Raw genomic sequence first — 8,224 nt, 5'->3', positions numbered from 1 at the left:
CCACTTGATCACTCAGTTTTCCCAAGAGAGTTATGTCGCCAATTCTTTTTTATGAGGCCGCCATCCATCTCCAGCCCAACCGCTCACGATGGCGGACTCCTGCGTTCTAAATTACCTCTCTAATTTATTGAAAAATATTTACTATATATTTCTTATCTTATTTGTATGCTTCGTACATGTTTATTGTATGATATTATTGTACGTGATTTTGTATTTAATAACTTTTGTAAACATTTTATTCATTGTTGTATTTGTTATTGTTCGAATTTTTTGTACTTTGAATTTGAATTTGTATCTTTTTGAACGCAGAAATAAAATCAATCAAACAAACAAACAAACAAACAAACCTTATCACTAGGGTAGACTGTCGTCCTTGTATGCTTGTTGGATGTTGGTCTCGCGAATTGTCGGTCTTATTGAGCTCTTTGTTATTTTTGTCTCAATGGCTGTATAAGTTTTGATATTTACTTGCCAAAAGTGAATATAATGTGTTACATGTATCATTATCATTATCACTATCATTATTATTATCATTATTATTATTATTATCATTATTATTATCATTTTTATCATTGTTATTATTATCATCATCATTACTAACATATTTAATAAACGCATACAAGTCGACAAAGTACGATATACTAGTGCATATATGTTTGTAAGGTATTTATTGTATTTAGTAACTATGAACACAAAAATTAAAATCAGTCATAAACCATATTAATCATTGGTTTTGATATCAAACAAGATTACAGTTCAATGTGATTAGGTAGTATTTTTTTGGTACCATTTCTTGAAATAAAGACAATAATATCATAATTATTAGAATCTAGCTAAATAAAGAGAAAGAAAAAAACACGTGGTATGAAAACAAATCAAGCCAAATTTATCTTCATTAGGACAAAATGATTGCGCAGTGTGAACCAACTTACATGTTAATGATCAATGGGAAGGTTTTAACAAACCCCGTTTTAAGTACACAATTATTGGCATAAAGTCTCGTGATAATATTCATGAGAGTAATATTACATTCAATGGTACATAAGGTTGATTAATTACAAACTTTAAATGTAAATTGTTAAACTACTCAGATACATTAACATTGTGGAGTGCAACAAATAGTTTTGAATTGATTAAACAAAATATTGACAACATTTAGTGTACGAACATCACGATTTACAAGAAAGTCTTGAATTGCGTTGAGTGAAATAAGAATTAGACACAGCAGGAGAAAGAACTAAAGGGAGAGAGAGAGAGGGAGAGAGAGCGAGAGAGAGAAAAGAGAGAGAGAGAGAGAGCGAGATAGAGAGAGAAAGCGTTTAACATTATTATCTTAAATAAAATACTCTTCTACTACTTTTACATCTGTCTGTGCACTTTAAGAGAACAGCGTGGGGGGGGGGGGGGTGCAACAAAGGGCGCTCAAAGCTTCTGCTGGCAAATCCAAAATTTATTCAAAATCAATGTATTCTGTTTTATCGTCTATCTCGACATTTTTCTTTCGATTTCCCGTTTGTTTGATAGATGTAGAATGAACAACTGTTCAGTAGGTAGTTTATGAGAATTATTCCGGGACAAGGTATCCGTCATTCCCGATCCGAAGCGCGGACGCGGATCCAGTCAGATTGTTCGCATCCGCGTACACATGATATTCATCCGCCGATCCGCTTCTTTCCGGTTTTATGTCCAGATCGAGGAAGGGGTAGGGCGTTGCTTCGTTCTTTGATTCGCCAGGACCAATCTCTGCATAGTCGCCATCTTCAAGTTGGTTGACTGTCTGTGAAGGTCCGCGGCTTGCTGCTTGTGCAAGGTTTCTTACTGCTAGCAGAATACATGTACAGCAAATCATTATGACGCCACCGACGATTATCACGACTATGACAATAACGGTGGCTTTAATGAGTGTACCAATTAGGTCTGCCGATACAAATAGGAAATGAGAATAAAATAAGGGTTTTTAACACTGGCTCCATTTTACACTAGGACCTGTTGTCTGATTTATGTTCCAGCAAATATTTTTAATAGTGTTACTATTATTTATTCTATATAATTAGAATATATATGATAAGATACTTCGAAGACAAATCGTGATCAGGGGAAAAAGTACATAACAGTGTGAAATGTTATAAATGTGTGTGCGTGCGTGTGTGTGTGTGTGTTCGCGCGGGGAGGGGGGGGGGGGTGTATAAACACATATCGTCTAGAAATCAACAAAATAACATTCCTTAATGCTCTTGAATGACCAAAAGAAAGTTGAAAGATGTTTCATAAAAGGTTCTAATATGAAAAGACCAAAACAGTCTGATATTACTTATTACGTCGGCTGGAAATGATATGTATCAGCCGTCATTGTTGTATATAAAGCCGTTATATGAAAACATACCTGACTTTTTATCTGAAGTTCCGTCTGAAGTTCCGTCTGAAGTTTCGTCTGAAATTGGAAGATGAATTGTATGTGATGATCATAGTCAATCTGTAACTTGAATAACTAAGCACCTGCTAAATACAGGTTGAGAACTTTGACATCTTGTGTTATTCTAAATTCAGTATCAGATAAACTGATTGAACAAAATACATTATACTGGCTACATTATCGTCATTCTTTCTCTACCCTGTTTCATTGTAAGTAATAATAAACCACCATGTTAACCACAGAAAATAGAATTCCAAAATCCTGGTCATAACTTTGAATTATACATAAAAATCAAATACTTTATTGAAACTACACTTTTTTTCTCGAAAGGAGTGTTGTCAATAATTTATAACATACAGAGTCAGACATTTAGAAGAAGATCATGTCTACTTCGGAGCTTAACCTCATAATATTGATGATGATGATTATGATGATGATAATAATACAAATAATAACAACAATAAAACTTACCTCTATAAACTTGAAAGTGGGTTTTACCACCGCATGTCTGGAAATCTACAGGGCTAGCATTGCATGTTACACCGCATCTAGAATCACAAACTATGTCAGTTCTACCACATACTAACTCTCCACAGGAACACCAATCTCCATTGAACAAAGCTGCATAAGAATGACTTCCATTTTTACACTGGTTTGTACATTGATCGATATCCTTGACAGATGAAGCTGTTTCCGCCACAAAACAAGACAGGTTATAACATCCATAGTATGTCATATCTGGAAAGGAAGAAAAGTTTGAGAGTTTTAGCATTTATAGTTACCTATACCGTGTGAGTAAAAAAAAAAAAGTTACACCTAGAAAATTGCTTATTATTTTAAAAATCATCTATGAACAGTAAATTATTATTCATCTTACGAATGAGTGTTTTAGCCCAAATCATTTGGTAATATTTTTGTGTGGTATGTGTTCACGCTTGGATGATCAGGAGGCATTGTTTGCGAGAGTGAACAAATCGACTGAGAGAGAGAGAATGAATTGAACGTATCAAAAGAAATGCATTGCATATGCTTTTTGCAGAAGCAAAGTCACACACACACACACGCGCACAAATGTTCTTTGATTTTTGACATCCGATATTTGATATGTGTGGCATGATCAATTTTGTTAGGGATGTTATTTGGATCTGCAAAGACCGAAATAATACCCAAATCCCTATTGTTTTCTTCAAACATCACATAAGCAACTTTGGCGCTAGTCGATATTTCGCAAACAATGCCTCCTTTTCATTCAAGCGTGAACACATACCACACAAAAAATAACAACCAAATGATTTGGGATATAACACTCTATCATAAGATGTAAAAAGATTACTGTTCGTAGATGTTTTTTTTAAATAATTGACAATTTTGTAGGTGTACACTTTTTTAAAACTCACACTGTAGTAGTACATTATTTCTCTTGACCGGGATGATAATTCACTGCACATCAATGATCCAGAATTGATGTTTTTCTTTGTTTACTTTCTTCGTCGATCCTTATAGAATCATCAAAGTCCGAAAAACAACTTTAACTCATCTTGAAAACAAGACTGCTAGGAATTTTCAGCTTTTATTTAAAATGGGTTTACTCGAGGTTTCAAACATTCATTTTGGATAAAAAAACAGACAAACTAAAAGTATAACGATAAATTAAAATGGCTCTTAATTCCTTACATTGGGATGTTCGGATAGCACTATCATCAGGACAGATAGGGTCGACTGCTGTTTCATTTGAAGCCGAGACAGACAATGACAGCAGCAGGCACAAGAAGACACCACTAATCCATCGATTAGAGATTGCCATTTCACGAACGACGTATTCACTCCTTTGATTTTTCAAAGAAAGTCAAAAGCTATATATTAATAATTTCCTTGAAAAAATTACATCCAATACAAATTCCTTATGAAGAAATCTTGCCGCTGATGCTCCTTCTTCCCCGGCGGTTGCCGATTTAGACGATGTTTTGCCTATGAATGAGGAACTGATCAGTGGTTCGACACCCTCTTCATCGACGTACGTTTATTTCGTTGAACAACGTCACGTGAACAGCGCCCTATTTACCACATGACCCGGATTACAATGAATAAAGGCAAGGGAAGAAATATCCATGATACAAATTCGGCATGATTAGATTGTGTCATCATGTTTCTGATGCTTGGCAATTGTTATTAAGACAATGAAACGGAAACGTCCATTGTTCGAAGATGGAAACCAAACTAAAGATAGAACAGTGGAAAGCTCAAGCAAACGTTCTCGAGAGGACATTAAGTCGGTCTATTACTTTCTGAATGTAATAATATTTTCCATTAAGTTTGCTATCACTTTGGGAATTTGATTTGTGTAGATATTCCAGCATTGTTCGGAGGCATTTAGAGGCATAGTTCTAAATTGAAGTGTAAAAGACCATGGATTACAACTGGTATATTAAAATCAATTCATGTCAAACAGAAATTATATCATAAATACTTGAAAAAAATTGTTAGTAAAAAAAATTATGTAAAGTATAAAAACTCACTTACTGCTACTATTAGATCTTCTCAAAAGAAATATTTTTATAATATGTTTCATGAGATAAAAGGTGACATGAAAAAACCTGGAGTAATATCAATGGACTTTTAGGGAAAAGGCGTCAAAATAATCATGCGAAAATGTATCGCGAAAATGTTCAACTGTCCTCACCTCATGTTATCTCAGATTCCTTTAACCATTATTTTGCTGACAAAATTCTCAGGATATACCTACCTCTTCTTATATGTTTCATGACTTCATGCCTGCTGATAAGAGCTACTCTTCTTTATTCCTATATTTAAACCTACATCTGTATATGAAATTCTAAAAATTGTTTCTTCTATGAATTCATCAAAAGCAAGTGGGTCTGATGATATGGCCCCCAAAGTTCTTAAGGAATCTATTCATTTACTTGTTGATCAGCTTTGTGTAATATTTAATAAATCTTTATCACAAGGGAGTATACCTGACAGACTCAAAGTTCCCAAGATTAAACCTGTCTACAAAAAGAAAAACCCTCAAAATTTGGAAAAGTACAGACCTATATTATTGTTACCATTTTTCTCCAAAATTCTAGAAAAAGTTGTTCATAAAAGATTGTATTCCCACCTTCAAATTAATGACATCCTCATACCTGAACAATTTTGTTTCCGTGAAAATTGTTCAACTTCTATGGGTGTATTAAATATCGCAAATTTTATATCACAAAAAAATGATGAAGGCAATTACTGTATTGGATTATTTATGGATTTGTCAAAAGCCTCTGACACCATTGACCACAACATACTCATACGTAAACTAAATGTATATGGTGTAAGAGGGCTAGCTTTAGATTGGTTTAAAAATTAGTTGAATAATAGGTATCAGTATGTTGTGGTCAATGGTGTCCAATCTCAACGTAAACTTATTAAATATGGAATTCCGCAAGGCTCTGTACTTGGGCCCCTCCTGTTCCTTGTTTATATAAATAATATCACAAAATCTTCCAAATTATTTCGCTATTCATTATTTGCTTATGACACGTGCATCTTAACTTCTCACAAAAATGTCTATAATTTGATGTCCATTACTAATAAAGAAGTTAATAAATTATATGATTGGTTCTGTTGCAACAAACTCTCATTGAATTTTGACTAAACAAAGTTTATGATTTTCAGAACAAGGAACAGGAGGGTGTGGATAATGTTCAATTTTTAGGTATTGCAGTCAACGAATTTCTCTCTTGGAAACCACATATCTGTACTAAAGTATAAAGATGAATAGGAATCATATCAAGGCTCAAATTTATATTACCACAAAACGTACTCGTCACTTTGTATTATAGTTTAATCTTGCCTCACCTAAGATACTGTATCTCAGTATAGGGCAGGGGTGTCGATTTGTATCCGTGATGATAGGTGCCAAAATACGTTCGGCAATGGATCAAAGCAACCAAGAGGTAGAAGCGTGTGGCAGGTTGCAGCCCCTTCCTTCCAAGTTATTAACTTCTTCAAGTCACCCTCAATAAAGATAACATTTCAGAGAATATGGTAATACAATTATAACATGCTAAATGTTAGTCCTGACTCTTGCCTGCAGTGTAGGCCTACCAGATTGATATCATCTATTTTTAAACGAAATTTAGACATTACCAACAAAAAATCAAATGGTGAGGGATATCAACTTGTGAAAGTATTATGTTACCAGTGGGCAAAATTCATTAAAAAGCAACCAGGAAAAGTTCATGTCGACAGAACATTCTTTATTTCCTGGTGATAGAAACATACATTTTCATGAATATTGATGTCTCAAAAGATCATTCATCGTGAAAAACCCATTCCGATATTCTATGTAAGGAGATCTCCAAAAAACATAGCTGTTCTCATTAGTAAATGAAAAATATATTGCTTTTGGTTCTTCATTTGACTCTCTTCCTTATAGTTAATTAAACCAACTAAATTTTCTCTGCGGGAAACTCAATTCAATGAAACAGAATATCACTGATGCAAAATTTGGTTCTCAAAATGACAGAAAATGTCCACTCCTGATCTCATACAAACTGTCTGTTTCTTAGAAACATTATATAAAACTTACATTCTAACTACCAGACAACTAACCTCCATTATCTCCTTCTTCACCAAGATATACTTATCATACCAGATACGCTCTTAAATATAAGCATAATATTCCCCTAAGGCCCTGACCAGAGCACTATTTTCTTCTTCAAAAACTTTAACCAGTCTTAGAAGGTGCATTATTATTGGAAGGGTGTTATACACAAAACTTCAAACTTAATCAAATTCTAACCTTCAAAAACACACTAACTATATTATGCCTGTTGCGTTTGAATACAATACATAGTCCTACATCAGCTTTTCAATAAAACAAAAATGGGTTGTGACCCAAATATTTCTGTTGTATTGCTTGTTTATGTACTTACAACGAGCTTATTTTCAAGAGGCACTAGATCCATGTGTGTAACTTAAGAAAGAACTTTTTGTTTACCCGATTTTTTTCAGGTGTCTATGGAAAATTGTTATTAAAAAATGCATGTGTTCATACTATCTCTCGTAATTTAGGTTAATAACTTTGTTAAAGGTAAATAGAGGAAAATGTATATCATTATCTCCATTTGCTATCAAAAGATTTTGCTCCTTTTGGAAAATAGCTCTTCAAATGTTTTACATGTAGAGATATAAATAAACAAAGAAATGGATGAAATCAATCAACAAAAAAAAATAGATACTGAGTATGAATCAGGGAACAAACTGAAAGTTTCGTCTCCTACATGCTGCCATTTGGACAAAATCGTCTTTCTCTTGTCTTTCTTCCTTTTTTCTTCTGCCCGTTTCTTCCCCTTTTCCATTCTCCCCAGGCAACAGCCCATATGGGGTCCATTGGGGATGATCTGGGTCACTTGTGCCATCTGGGCTAAATGGAACCCATATAATATGTATCCCATATGGGGCCAATATTTAGTATCCCATAAGGGATTAATCAATTTTTCGGGAGCAAAAAAAAAAAAATAAAAAAAAAATAGTGCTCACTACCCGTCCCCTCCGCAACTTTCGCAACGACTCAGCCAGCAGGTGAATAAGTGGGGGAGGGGGGGGGGGGGGTCAAGAGCACATATTCCTTCTTTTTTCTCCCGGAGATATTCAGTAGGGGGAGGGGTAAGAACACTTTTTTTTGTTCACCCTTTAGCACATTTTTTTTAATTTTTTTTTTTATTAAAACGAAATTTGAGGGGGGGGGGGGGTTGAACCCCCAAAACTCTTCCCCTGCGTACGCGCCTGCAGAGAGTAAATATATAAATGTAACAT

The sequence above is a fragment of the Strongylocentrotus purpuratus genome, unplaced genomic scaffold (assembly GCF_000002235.5).
Source record: "Strongylocentrotus purpuratus isolate Spur 01 unplaced genomic scaffold, Spur_5.0 spur5_scaffold_13, whole genome shotgun sequence".
Classification (NCBI taxonomy): Eukaryota; Metazoa; Echinodermata; class Echinoidea; order Camarodonta; family Strongylocentrotidae; genus Strongylocentrotus; species Strongylocentrotus purpuratus.
This window is presented reverse-complemented; position numbering follows the sequence as displayed.